General features: G+C 36.1%; 1 long non-coding RNA gene across 7 annotated transcripts in view; it reads right to left on the bottom strand.

Annotated features, from left to right (window-relative positions):
- The window catches only part of LOC103886384, a 78,195-nt gene extending 63,606 nt beyond the window's left edge, over positions 1 to 14,589 (bottom strand). For 5 of the 7 annotated variants that reach the window (XR_002523651.2, XR_002523650.2, XR_004185379.1 and 2 more), the window contains exons 1-4: positions 14,503 to 14,589; positions 13,840 to 13,945; positions 5,200 to 5,282; positions 1,395 to 1,471 (exon numbers count right to left, since the gene is read on the bottom strand). This is a non-coding gene — a long non-coding RNA (uncharacterized LOC103886384). Of the gene's footprint in view, positions 1 to 312; positions 353 to 1,394; positions 1,472 to 1,766; positions 3,310 to 5,199; positions 5,283 to 13,839; positions 13,946 to 14,502 lie in introns of those variants that run through there. The other 2 variants (XR_001905269.3, XR_649951.3) reach the window with 2 other exon arrangements.
- Between the last annotated feature and the right edge of the window lie 529 nt (positions 14,590 to 15,118).

Genomic DNA, 15,118 nt, shown 5'->3' with positions numbered 1-15,118 from the left:
CTTATCAGATATATGATTTGCAGATATTTTCTCCCATTCTATGAGCTGCTTGTTTTTACTCTAATGATACTGTCTTTTGAGGCAAAATTTTTTAATTCATGAAATTCAATTTGTCTATTTTGACTTTGTTGCCTGTGCCTTTGGTGTCACGTCCAAAAAATCATTGCCAAATCCAGTGCCATAAAGTTGTGCCCAATGCTTTCTGCTAGGATTTTCATAGTTTTCAGTCAAACATTTAGGTTAGAACTTTCAATACTATGTTGAATAGAAGTGAGAAAAGCATGCATCCTTACTTCATTCTCAATCTCAGATGAAAAGCTTTCAGTCTTTCATGATTTGAGTATGATGTTTGCTGTGGGTTTTACATATATGGCTTTTATTATGTAAAGATAGTTTCCTATTATTTTTAGTTTGTTACATTTTTTTATCATGAAAGGGTGTTAAATCTTGTCAAATACATTTTGTGAATCAATTGAGATGATTATGTGAATTCCTTCCCCTTCATTGTGCTAATGATCCCTTCATTCTGTTACATTGATTGATGTGCATGTGTTCAACCATCCTTGCATTCCAGGAATAAATTTCATTCAGTTATGGTGTATAATCCTTTTAAAATGTTGCTGAACTTTTTTTCCTAGTATCTGTTAAGGGCTTTTGCTTAAAAGTTCATAAGGGATATTAGTCGGAGGCTATTTTCTTGTAGTGTCTTTGATTTTAGTATCAGGATAATGCTGGCCTCATAGAATAAGTTAAAAAGTATTCCCTCTCATTTTATTTTTTGGAAAAGTTTAAGAAGGATTGGTGTTAGTTTCTCTTTAAATATTTGGTAGAATTCACTACCACTAGTAAAGCCATAGATCTAGGACTTTTCTTTGTTGAGAGATTTTTGGTTATTGACTCAATCCTCTTAGTAGTTACAGGTCTACTCAGATTTTGTATTTCTCCATGATTTGTCTTGATAAGTTTTCTGTTTCTAAGAATTTTTACATTTCATTTAGGTTATACAATTTGTTGGCATATAATTGTTCATAGTACTCTTATCATCTTTTTATTTATATAGAATTGCTAGTAATGTGTCCACTTTCATCTTTGATTTTAGAAATTTGAGTATCATCTCTTTTCTGATTACTTCATCTAGCTAAAATTTGTTAATTTGGTGGTCTTTTCAAAGAACTGACTTTTGGTTTCACTGATTTTCTCTATTATTTTTCTGTTTTGTATCCTGTTTATCTTCGCTGTAATCTTTATTATTTCCTACTTTGTCTAGCTTTGTATTTAGTTAGTTCTTTTTCTAGTGTCTCAAGTTGTAAATGTTAGGTTGTTGATTTAAGATATTTATTTTTAACATAAGCATTTATAGCTATAAATTTCAACTCTAATACTGCCTTACATACCATTTTTTCCCACCTTGGCTCCCACAAGCTTTTTGCAAGCTGCTCCAGGAACACATGTACCACTCACTGTCATGTGGCTGAGGGACAAGAGATAGGTAATTACTACTGTACTCATCTAAAATTGACTAAAATTAACCACAATTTACCATCCAAGTCTTCCTTTGTAAGTTGCAAGCCTTCAGTAGACTCCAGAGTCCCAAAATAATTACATTAGACAGCTTCTGCCTAAGTAGGTAGAGAGATTCCTGATACTCCCTACTCCTCCATCTTCCCAGAATCCTCTCCTTTTTTAAATCACTGTCTCGCCACAATATTTTATGTAGTAATAGTAAGTGGAAAAATCACTGCCACCACTAAAAACAATAAAAAACTTCTCTCATGCTATTAAAATAAAGAAATATTGGAGGATATATGTTTAGAGCAGTAGGTGTGAACAGGGCTAGACATGTACACATTCCACCACTGATGCTGCTTCTAGTGTAGAATTAATGCTGTCACTAGAGATGAGAATCAGTATCAATGGATCGGAAGAGATTCACGAAGGCACCTTTTCCCATCTTTGGGCATTTTCTCTGGTCTATAGTTGGAAAGGTTTAAAGTGGCAATAGATTCTCCTCATGTTTAATTGAACATTGCCCTTGCTATGTGTTAAGGCATCTTCCCTGAGCTTCCTATCTAATGACTTGTCAACCTTGACTCCTCCATTGCATACTGCACATTTTTGGCTGAGATTCATTTCTCTTCCTTAGCACCTATATATTTCCTGTCAGGTTTGTTAGATTTGATTAGAATTAACTATTTATTTGGAAGAAATTGGTGTTTCTTATTTAGCAAATATATTTCAGAATGCCTTAGCCTCATCTATCAATGCCTCCTTCTTCTTTAGCTTGTGAAAAAAGCAGTAAGGGCTTTACCCAAGTTATTTATTAGGCCAACCCTGTGGAGAGAAACCAAACTGGTTATGACTCGTTTTTGTTTTTAGTTTTACTGAGAAACTCCTTGAACTAAAAGCTTGATGCAGCAGCTAATGGGAAATTTTTTCTCTATCTGTCTCTTTATTATTGTGTAAAATAGTCACACAGTTATGTGCGTGGCATATATTCAATCAAAGATTAAAGCCTCCATTCATATACGGTATCTTCAAATCTGTTTCAAAGAGATTTAATACACAAAATTACACTGCTGCTAATTCTAATACAATTGTTATCTGCCTACGTTTATAACCCCTGCCATGCCATTTTTGGACAAAAATAATGAAATTTCACAGAAGATTAATTTTCCATATCTGTTTTTTTCTTTAATTACCCAATATGGCTATGTGAAAGAAGGGTGAAAAAAATCTTTAAAAACTGGATTCTATTCTATTATTTATGTTGAATCAAATGCAGCTGTGATATTCCTTTTCCAGATTTTCCAGACTCAAGACTTTCTACTGATCATTGGTATTTCATTTCCCCAGGTGAAACATAGGCAATGAGACACTGCTGCCCATTCTGGAGATGAATGTGTTGGAAAGCTGTTAGGATTAAATACCAATTTGCAATTTGTTGAGTTAAATAGTCCAGTATTACTTTAAAGTCACCATCACATAAATAAAAACAGCCAAAAGTGATTAAAAGTGGGAAATATGTAGCACTGTTAATCTACTCACTGTGTCTGAAAAGCACAAGTGGCTACTTTGTTTATGATCTGGGTGTGTATGTATGTGTATGTGTTCATATTTATAAAATGAAACCAATACCAGGTAAGTCTACTGTCTGATAGAAATTGCATAAAAACAGGAAAAGCTTTTGTCCTTGGAGTTATTGGTAACCCTTATTCTAGTCTACTTTCAGACTGTTTTTCTCAAACAGTTGTAGTGTTGAGAGGGAGGTGCACAGCAGACAACAGGATATTACCCTTGCTTCCTCTGCACCTGTAAAAGTAGACCACTATGAGTTTCTCATCTCAACCAATCTTCCTTTTTGACAGTTTCCAAACTTACTTCTACTGTCATAACACAATCATGTACAGAAGAGACCTCTGAACATAGTAGGTATTGCTGGAACATCTTTATTCAAATATGAGCTAAAATTTAAGTGGCTAGAACCATATGCATGTGCTCATATAAAAATTTGTTTTGTGCTTATTTTTGGTTTTAAACAAGGTTTTGCTGATTTCAGATTTTGCTTCACATTCTTGTCCATAGGAGGAATTTCCAATGTGTGTTTTATTAGGCAGTTAATCTCATGCTTTCTAGTTATTGTGATAGAATTTTTGTAGTGGCTATAATTTTCTTTCTTTTTTTCTTTATACACCACTACAAAATATCCTTCATCCAGTCAATACTTAACTGTGATCTATGATGTGTGACCAAATCTATTGGTAAAGTTATCTATTCATGCAAGAAATCAGTGCATACAGATTTGGGAGATAATTAGTTTGTACTCCACAATCTCAGCTATTCTTTCCTTGAAGAAACTCTAGGTATTATTCTTAGACCATTTAGGATGCAAGTCTTTAGGTCACTTTTTTTAAATAGCAATTACCACCACCAAGTATTACTATCATCACATTTTTTTGTAGATACCTACTAGATGTCAGACACTGCTCTAGATGCTAAACATATGTGGTCTCCTTAATTTTTTTGAAGAAGACCTCAGCTCTGTTTTACATATGAGGGAATCATAGTTATGTGCATAGTGGAAATAGAAAAATTATTGATGTCAGACAGATTTGGACTCACTCTCTTCTGCTTTGGAGCTGTATTATGATTGTGCCAGTCTTCAGATCTCTTCGAGTCTCAATGGTGTATAAGATAAACATGTTTGATTTCAGGTGATCATGATGAAAAAAGCAAATGAAAACAAAAGAAAAATGTAAAAAACTAAACTTAAGGAAAAAAAAAGCCAAAACAGGTAACCAAACTTTAAGGTCTTTGCTTCTTCTTGTTGCTAATATCGTTATTAAAGTTACTCAACTAGAGGAACTTCAACTTCAGATTTTTTTTTCCCTTGAATTGTAATGGAACAGCCATTCTCACTGATATGCTGAGGCTTTTAACCAATCAAGGAATGAATTTTATGTGTGCGCTATGCACTATGCACATAACTATGATTTGCTCAGATGTAAAATAGGACTGTTTGTATATATGCATCTATATTTTAAGCTTCTAAAAATATAATTTTGCTCCCATTTTAAAGATTTCTGGACATTATGATAGAATCTAAGATTAATCAAGTTTTCCTCATTTCACTTTAAATCATTGTCTTATTGAAGAAAACCTAAGAATTAACTAATTGAGGTTGATTTCAAGTCATTGTGTCTCTGGTCATTATTCCTTTTCAAACAAAGTTCTTTAGGTTGTTTTTTTTTGTTTTTTTTGTGTGTGTGTTTTTTTTTGTTGTTTTTTTGGTTTTTCTTTTTTCCAATACCTTTAAATCAAGACATGTTACTGATACTAATTTAGAAATAATTTTTTAAAGGATGCTATGGAATATACAAGGGAATTTTAAACCTGAGCTATGAAAAGACAATGTACATATCCAGTCTTTAATGGTTAATGGAAAACATTAGTCCACATGTAAAATACTTCTTAGCGAGATTTTAAAGCCTTCATTTGGCCCAGTGTATGAGGAATCTTTGAAGCTTTCTCTGGGCAGAAGTGTATATAGTAAAATATCACCTCTGTTTGCCCACAGAGGTAACCTTCTGTGGTTAGAGCATCCTATCCTAATTTGAACGGTCTCTTTGATATCCTGTGTCCACAAAGGAAGAGCTGTGTATTGATGTGTGACCAATAGCTCATACTACTCAAGAATCTTACCTTTTCATCTTCTGTTCTCAGATGATCATCGTAATCCAGGGAGAACATTATTTCGTGCTTAGGGGACCTTTTTCTTCTGAAAACTTCAAGGTGAAATTATCATTAAACCCAAGTGGCAGTCATTTGCCCAAAACTTAAGTGAGTATGTGAATTGTGACTATCTAAATGGCTAAGGGCTTAGTCACTAACAGAATCCGTCGTTGCACTATCTTTTTTTTTTTTTGAGACGGAGTCTCACTCTGTCGCCCAGGCTGGAGTGCAGTGGCCGGATCTCAGCTCACTGCAAGCTCCGCCTCTCGGGTTCACGCCATTCTCCTGCCTCAGCCTCCCGAGTAGCTGCAACTACAGGCGCCCGCCACCTCGCCCCGCTATTTTTTTGTATTTTTTAGTAGAGACGGGGTTTCACCGTGTTAACCAGGATGGTCTCGATCTCCTGACCTCGTGATCTGCCCATCTCAGCCTCCCAAAGTGCTGGGATTACAGGCTTGAGCCACCGCGCCCGGCCCAGAATCTTTTTTTTTTAATTTATTTTATTTTATTTCATTTTTTGAGACAGAGTCTTGCTCTGTCGCCCAAGCTGGAGTGCAGTGGCTCTATCTCGGCTCACTGCAAGCTCTGCCTCCTGGATTCATGCCATTCTGCTGCCTCAGCCTCCCCAGTAGCTGGGACTACAGGCGCCCACCACCATGCCTGGCTAATTTTTTGTATTTTTAGTAGAGACGGGGTTTCATGGTGTTAGCCAGGATGGTCTGGATCTCCTGACCTCGTGATCTGCCCGCCTCGGCCTCCCTAAGTGCTGGGATTACAGGCATGAGCCACCACGCCCAGCCACTAACAGAATTCTAAACCTGAATTCTGAACCTACGCATCGTCATATAGACAGTAGGGACAGATTTTATATTAGGGAAGTTCAGTAAGAGAGGTATTCTCTAATTGTGGTTAGAGTTTATTCATTTAAAAATACTCAGTACACATTTATTGAACGCCTACCATATGAAATGTAGGCCCTGAGTCCAGTTATTCCCTTGGAACTGTTCTGGAAAAAAAAAAAGTATTTACAGAGGAGATGCTAAGTCCACAGTCATTTGCAAGTTCTCAACAGCTAAGACTTTAGAAGTGTGGTTTCACACTAAAAATTTCCAACTGGAATTAAAAGTTAGAAAAGACTTGGGAGTCAAAGACATAGCTAATTCCACGCCCTACAGTCAGATACAGAACACTTACTTAGAAAAGACTTTACTGAAAACACAATTCTCTCTAGTGTAAAGTGTCTTAAGGGGAATGTTCACAATTTTTTATAGAGGTTCAAACCCATAGTTGTTAGAAATTGCTGTCCTCCTGTTTCCTTGAATTTTAGAGATAATATTTTTCTTTCCCTTTTTGAACTGTTTATCTCCTGGTGTTTCTTCATTACATAATGCTTACTCTATTCCATTATCATTTTCATGGAACTGTGGTTTGGACATTGATACGTGAACAATTTATTTTGTTGTTTAAGACAGAATCTCACTGTCACCCAAGCTAGAGTGCTGTGGCGTGATTGAGGTCCACTGCAATCTCCACATCCCTGTGCCCAGGCGATCCTTCTACCTTAGCTTCCTGAGTAGCTGGGACTACAGGCTCATGCCACCATGCCCCACCAAGTTTTGTATTTTTTGTAGAGATGAGGTTTCGCCATATTGCCCAGGATGGACAATTTCTAAAGAGTTGGCCAATCTTTTCCCTGCCCAGAAGGCAACTTGATAATCGTCTCAGACTCACTAGAATGTCTGCAATTTATATTACATATAAATTAAGAGTAAGTACATTTTTGAGGTAAAATACAAGGCTGAGAAAGCCACATTTAAATAACCCCAGGTGAACATCTCTCTTTAGTTGTTAGTTTTTAAAATTATTCCCTTATTAAAATCTGAGGTAAATGAAGGCACAAAGAGTCTCTGCCACTTTGATCATTAATTATCTGCTTTCCTTTCCCATATAATGAAAGATAATCTTTCGCCTTTTGGTTTTCTTTCATTTGTATATTAAAGAATGCTTCGCCTGAATACCTTTGACACATTGCATTTCATATCCTGCTTAGCCTTTTGTGATCCAGAGAGCTTGGCTTTTCTTCCTTAGAAGGCCCATTTACTTAGAGAAAAATGATATGAAATAATCAGCAAAAATGGCCTTGGGTGATAAACATGTGCCTATGCTGTTCATGTTCATGCCCTTCAACTCAGTGCAAATTAATTTTCAATCCATTAATTAAATCATTAGCTCCTTAAGGGCAAGAGTACATCTGTCTCTCTCTTTCTTCCTCTCTCTCTCCCTTTCTCTGTCTCTTTTCCTTGGTGCCTAGCAGAGTGCAATATGCATAGTGAGCATATTGAGAAAAGGGTACTGGCATACTTTGGAGAAATAGTAATATAATAATAATAAAACCTTCCATTCTCTTTTCTAGTTTCCTAATCTAAACTCTGTATCTTTCTATCAATCATTCTTATGGTCCCCCTCAGCTCCCTTCTTTTCAATTGTATTCTTCCCCTAAGAAAATGAACAAACCAACGTCAATTTTCAGGTGGCAATCTCATGCATTTCCATGGCTTTATTTACTATGTATGCAGGTGACAGCCAGATCATTCCATCAATCACAGAGGTAAATTCTCATGATTCCCCAAGATGCCTCGATTTATTATCCTTGGACTATTCCCTTTGAGAGATTTATCAGAGAAAGGGTATTTCAGAGAAACCTAACAATCCTTGCATTGAAGTTCACTCAATCATTCAGACAGTCTAAGGAATCATATTTGTGAAGGCTTTTGATGCATAGAATAATGCAAAGAGAGAAATAAAACTCACACTGGACTTACACTAGTGAAAAGTCCATGATTATAGTGGTTAAAAATGCAGTGATTCAGATTCAGTCTAGGTTCAAATAACAGCTCACTGATTACTGACTCTGTGTGGGAGCCAGTTTCTGAATCTCATATGAAAAAAAAAAAAAAAAGAAAGAATACCCATCTCATAGGTCTGCTGAGAAATTCAAATGAGATGATATGTATAAGGATGAAACCTAGAGAAGTATCTGGAAAATGCTGCATCTTCCTAAAACTGTAACTGTAGTTATTCTTAAAGGTTGAAAAATGGTTACTTTCATTATGAGGAGATTTGGTATCACAGTTCCAGAGGTAGTTTAGTTAAGTCACATTTTTATAAATATCCTTACAGAACATGGTAGGGAGCACATATTATCAGACATCAGTGGTTCCATTTTGCCACCTCCAGCATTATCGAGGAGGTGGGGAATGTTTGAATTGCACTTTAACTTTTGCAGGATTAAGAAAAAAATATATAACCTGAATCATAGGCTATAGGTTAATTAGTTCAAAAGTCAACGGAGTACTTGATTTTAAGTTCAACTTGAAAATTTAAATTTATTTCTCAGTTCAGTGGACTAGTAATGTTAATAGCTAATATTAATTGAGTGATTACTTGTGCTAGGCACTCGATTCCCTAGCCCACATATTTCTTCATTTAGAAGACATTTCTTAGAGTCCCTGGGACAATGATCTTTGGGTAGGCAATAACTATCATGCTTTCTCCTCAAACAAATTAAATTCAAATCAAGTTCTCCTTTGACTTTGGGTATGCCAACACCTGACAGCTACTTTGACATCCATATCTCAGCAGGCCATTTATAACTCTCTAATTTTCCCACCTCTCTGATGGCTGTATTTTCATGAGTTCCTCACCAATGTGTAAAGCCTTTAAAGTTTAGTGGATGTGCATAGTCAGATGAGAATTTTCAGGGACCAGCTGTGCTACTGTGATGGTCATTTGCACCACCACTAGGACATTTCTTCTTGTCCAATTTTTATGTATGTAATGAAAAAGCAGGGCAAATATTGGATAGTTAAAACTGTTAACACAGAATGATATATCTGAAAAGCTTATAAATAGAGTAATGGGCTGCACAGGACTAAAAGCAATAATTTCATCATGGGAAGGTTGCCTAAAGGTCTTATTTCACATTCTGATGATGCAGCAGATCTAGACACCAGCATTTTAGAGCACTACCTGAACTGCCAAACGTTAACCAGAAATCATTGTCCATGATACAGGTGGCAATCTATCATCGTAAATGTCACTATAGGGAAGACCTTAAAAGCCAAAAAAACAAAAAAAGACCGGACACAAAGCTCATCCAATTGAACTTTGCTTTCCAGAGGAACGGTAGATTCAGATTATAATTGGGTGACTTCTGCTTTTTACAAGTTCTCAAAAACTTCTCTGGCCCTGGGTGGTGTTGTTATGGCCCTGCATGATTACATATCACATCCCATTACAACAGAGGCGGTCTTTTCATGACAAAAGGTTTTCCAGCTTTTAAATCATGGCCCATGTTTTTCAAAAGATAAACTCAACGTGATAAAATATCAAAGTAGCACCAATAATAGAGTTGGATTCATTCTTGGAATCAGTACTAAATAAACTCTCTCTCTTGAGTTTATTTTTTATTTTTACTTTTTGCAAATAATCTTTCAAATAAAACAAAAACTAATCAAAAGATCACAACTAAATATATGAGCTTCCACTTTTGACCTAATATCCTTATTTCTATTAATGATATGATAAAAATCTCATATTACTTTTTTTTTTTTCAAAAATAAAACTTAAACATAACGTTTATCTGATCAAAAAGCTTCTAGGACTCCTGTCCCAGGAATAAAGCCTAAATCATCAGCAGAATGTTTAATTTTCCTAAATGACCCCCAACTTAACTTTCCAAACTTTTTTTCTACCATTTCCACATACCTCCGAAATTCATACCTAAATCACAGCCACATGGATCTCCTGCTATTTCTCCAGTGTGTCATATACTTTTACTTCTCTGTACCTTCTACTTAAAAATGACTGACACTCTTCTGTATAAACAATTCTAAATTATCCTCAAACCTCAGCTCAGCTACAACTAACAGAACTTGTTGCTTTTACTCTATCTGTACACAGTGCCTATATCAGACCTGCTACATTGTGCTGACCTCTGACTGTATCACAAACAGCAATCAACTCTATTTTGTCTTTGTATCTCCAGCACTCAAAATATCATTTGGGAGGCAGTAAACAATAATTTATTTTTGCTTAATGAATCATTCCCAGGACTACTGTGTATATCTAGACATCTAGGGGTCACAATTCAGATAGACTGTGATTTAAATATAAACTTTGCAGTTGTGAAGTGCACATCAAGAACAACCTTACATAGCAGCCTTTCACTCACTCATGCTAACATATTTATACTCTTGCATGATAAATTTTAATATTTTCTGCATGCCCTCCTCCATCGGTTGTGGAATCCTGACAAGTCAGTATATGTTAGGTTTTGCTGCAGTAACAAGTACCCAATTTTAGTACTTTGATATACAAAAGTTAACTTCTCACTCATACTACATGTCTGATACAGTTGGCAGAAAAACTCTGTAGTCCGTCAGGGAACAGAACTGACAGAGGTTCCATCTTGACACATGAATTCATAATCATTCAGGCATTAAAATCAGAATGCAGCAGGTTATGTACCAGTTATTAGAGCTTCTATTTGGATGTGGCACACACACGCCTAGTCATATGTCACTAGCCAAATGTAATCAAGTAGCCATTAACTTCAAATGTGCCAAAAGAAATCCAATTTTACCATGTGCTATAAAGAAAAGAAAAATATTTGAAAATGTCTCTATTGAGAGGCACAGTCAGCTCCTTCATATCTCACAATTTGTCCTATTCATACCCCATTTAACTATTTTAACGCTTTTTTACTTCATTCTTGGACTATTGCAGTAGCTCACTTAGCCTTCCTGCCTTCTTTTTCTTTATCCCACTTTGCCCTCAGCCCTTCTCCCTATGACCAACAGGTTAGCCACCCTAAAGCACAACTCTTTACTTCTTTCAAGAAGGTATTTTTAATTAATGCCTTTAGTGATTCCCCACCAACTGTGAAATTAGGCCCCAATTTCTTCCTTCATTAAATCTTTTCTTTCATTCATTCCACAAACAGCATTGAGTACTTAAAAGGGATGAAAAACCATATGAGACACTGAAAAAACAAAGAAAAATAGTTCCTGGACATAATAGATCTCATTGTTCAATAGGGGAGTTGGCCACAAAAAGAAAATGAGGGTAAGTCAGTGTGATGAGCTTGATGCTAAAGTGGCATAGTTCAGTGGTAACATCAAGGAGAAAATGACTTTGATGGGAGATCAGTGAAGGCTTCTCTGAGAAAGAGATGTTTAAGGTAGTTCTGGGATTTTGAATACATGTTTTCCAAGGAAACATACTTGGAGATAGAAGAATGGAGGATGGATGAGGAACATGGAGGCATAAAATTAGGTATATTGCAAGAAATACAAATGGTTCTATAAGCTGGAATTGAGATTGGTGTGGTGGTGGGATAGGAAGAGTTCTGAGGGGGTAGAAAGTAGACTGAAAAGAGAGATAGAGGCCAATTAAGAAACAGAGAAGGCTTAAGTGTTAATATTAAGGAGTTTGGCTTTTTGTCCTTTGGGAAATGTGTAATTATTGAATAGTGAGCCTGAGAAGGAGAAGACTTGGTGTGGAAACATTGGCCACATTCAAGGATGTGAAGTGCTGTCATTCATGAAGACAAATCTAGTTTTAGTAGCTCCAGATTGCAAAATGTGGAAATTATCAAAAGTACCAGATTTCAAGTCAGCTGGAGAAAGAACTACTTGAGGTGCATTTCATCTTTGTATGAAATTTCTAGTAAAATGTTGGATACTTTGCATTTTATAAATGTTTTTTAAATGAGTAAAATAGTTACAAGCATTAGACTGATTTGGCAAAAAAAAATGTGTAAAGAGGTGGAAGCTTTGATAAAATTGTTATGAAAACTAGAATATGGAATCGAAGACCCATATCATGGAAAAGTAGGATGCAAATATCACTATTAGTGCCTATAAATTATGTTGGAGTTCACTAAGCTCTGATAAATTAATAGAATTTTCCCAGGTAGCTACCTGGAACTACCTACTGGTAGCCATTTTACAAGTATAGGATGCTTTACAGTTTAGATCTCATTTCATACACATCATCTCACTCAATCTTCATAACAATCTTAAGTGCTTAGAATTGACAAGTCAGGAACTCATCCAAGAAATGTTAATTGCCTTGCCAAAGACAGCAAAAGCTAAAGTGGAAGAGGTGTGACTTGAACCCACATTTGCTTGTGCTATTTCTGATATTTATACCCATTACCCAAAAGCTACAGGAAAACCTTGATTTCAGTACCAGGAACTTACATTTGAATTACAATTTACAGCCGAAACTAGCTCAGTGCTTTTCAAGATGATCATGATGCAGATACTAACTAATGATGTGCTAACAATGGAGGTAGACATAATCTGATGGGATTGATCAAATGTGGTTGCCCCAGAAGTAATTTCCATAGACTACACAGAGAACCTAATTATATAAATCACTCGAGAGATCCCCAACTGACCTTCTTGACAAGAACTAACCAGCAGTGATCAGCGGGAAGAAAAATAAAATTGAAACCTGGATCATTTCCTCAGACAAATCTAGAGTTGATTACAACACCACTTGAATTTGAATGCTGCAGCTCTGATTGGGGGCTATAACATGTTGATTCAAACTGTCTAAATGGGCTGATGCATAGATTTACCAGGAAGTAAACTAAAAAGAGACCTGTTTCTATATGACCTGGTTTTATATTTATTAAAATTTGGAATGTTTTTTAAAGTGTTGATAAAGAAACTTCAACTGGCAAGGAAAAAAAAAAAAGTCACCCTGTATTTTCTAATCAAGGAGGATTAAAATGCTGTGAAACTATATCCAATGCATAAATGTTGTAATTACAATAAATATTTGTCCTTTCTGTTTTCTCTACAAACTCAAAAATCCTAGAGTCTGTGTTTGGCACATTCAGGAGATTACAGCCATCTGCTGGGAGACAAAGCTGTCAATTATAAAACAATCTGGCTTTCTATTCCATTCCATTTCCAGGTTAAATGTGGCCAAATTGAGGTAGCATCTTTTTATTATTATTATTAAAATTGGAAGGTTCTTGGTACTGTCCAACCTTTGACCCTATTCTCAGGATCCCAAGAGAGATTTACATGTCTCTGAACTTGGAGTTTGCAACACAAGGTCAACCATGTCTTATACAAGCCGTTTAATAAGGTAAACCACTCTTAGGCAGGGCTCTGAGCTCATTAGCCAACTTGAACACAATATGAGGGTTTCATTCAATTAAAGTGTGCTTTAGCCTAAGGAGGAAAATCATAGCAAATAGAAACTGATAAATGGAGATAGGGGTATCTTCTGTCAGCTGGGGTGATGAGCATTTTAAACAGAGGCTTTAAGGTTTGAAAACAACAATACAAAAATGTTGCATGAAACATGGAAATTAATAGCCAATTTAATAACATAAGATTCGGCAACATTGAGGAGGGACAGTTCAAAACCACAGCAGAAGTATTTTAATAGAAGAGGGAGTTGGCCCTAAAACTGTGGACACTAAAGACCTAATGGAAGTGAAATACCCTTTGTTTTGGCCAGATTCCAGGCCAGAAAATTCACCCTGTTTCCTTTAATTCTTCCTGCAGTTTTACTGGAAACAGTTACCTTGTGTTTTGTCCTAAAATAGTTAAATTGCTTTTCAATAGACTTTTCAGAAAATCTTGTGATCCTCAGCAGGAGTGGAAACAACAATTGGCTTTTAAGCAGACACCTAAAAGTAGAGAAGAAAATTTTTCTCACTCAGATCTGTGCTTGGGTCAAGCCTGAGGACACCTCTAAGAAGTCATCGAAAGCTAATAATTAAGGCTCTTTATATAATACTAATCATGTTATTATCTGGAAGAGTTCTTCAACAAGGCCATTAGTGACCAGAGGGAAGTGAAAATGATCCTTTGAATTTTCCCAAGTGCACCTGATTCCTCACCTCAATTCAATTCACACCCATATCTTGCATTTCAAAATAGTGACCTAATCTTGGTCCATAATTTTACCCACTGACTCTTGCAATCAAGGGGGATAAAAGACTATTTTACAGGTGAAGATCCCACTGGAACCTAATTGAAAAATTGCTAATACTTCTCAGTTAAATATTAATATACTTATGTAAAAGGATTCAGTTTAAAGGAAGCTGGGTGATAATTAAGGGCATCTGGCTTTAGCTCATGGATGCAGCTTTGGCCTCTGGGTTCAGTAAGAAGGTTAAGTTGGATTTCAAAGTCATCTTCAACTTTTCAGCTGACTATATTCTCCCATATGGTGATCACTTACCATCACAGGATCCCCAATGCTGTTATTTCATTTGCTCTTCTTCTCTCTGGCCTCTCTTACCCAGCCATCAATATTTATGTGTCCCAGGTCTCCTTCTGTCAACTGCGTTAAATGTTAACCTCATGGTGAGGATCAGCTGACTAATCTTACTGTCCAGTGCATCAGGTCTTACCTTCAGTGTCATAATATACTGCTAGGTCATAAGCAACTGTGAAGTTTGTCATAATTAACTTGACACCTTTACAGAGATTCCTCTTGTAAAGGACTTTCAACTTCAGAGCTTTCATAGATATAAATGAAGCTTCACTGCAAAAGTATATTAACATTTCTGTCTCCAACAAATGGGATCAGTGATCCTGCAGATAAGTGTTAAAATGGATCAGGATTTGCCATCCCAACATTTGCTACTTTGTCACAAGGATTATTCTGAACTGAAGGTAATTGAGAATCAACAGATGCAGAAGAATTCTCTGTCCTCCCCTTATCTACCTAAAAACAGGGCATACGTTTCCCTTTGTGAAGGTACCCCCATCTTACCAGAAAGTGAAGACTAACTTTTATCATTGGAGATGGAGCATTTATGCAGAGATGAGTTTCTATAAACAAACTGAACTAA

This window comes from Papio anubis, chromosome 7, assembly GCF_008728515.1.
Source record: "Papio anubis isolate 15944 chromosome 7, Panubis1.0, whole genome shotgun sequence".
NCBI classification, from domain to species: Eukaryota; Metazoa; Chordata; class Mammalia; order Primates; family Cercopithecidae; genus Papio; species Papio anubis.
The sequence above is the reverse complement of the archived record's forward strand: the minus strand, read 5'-3'. Positions and strand labels throughout refer to the sequence as shown.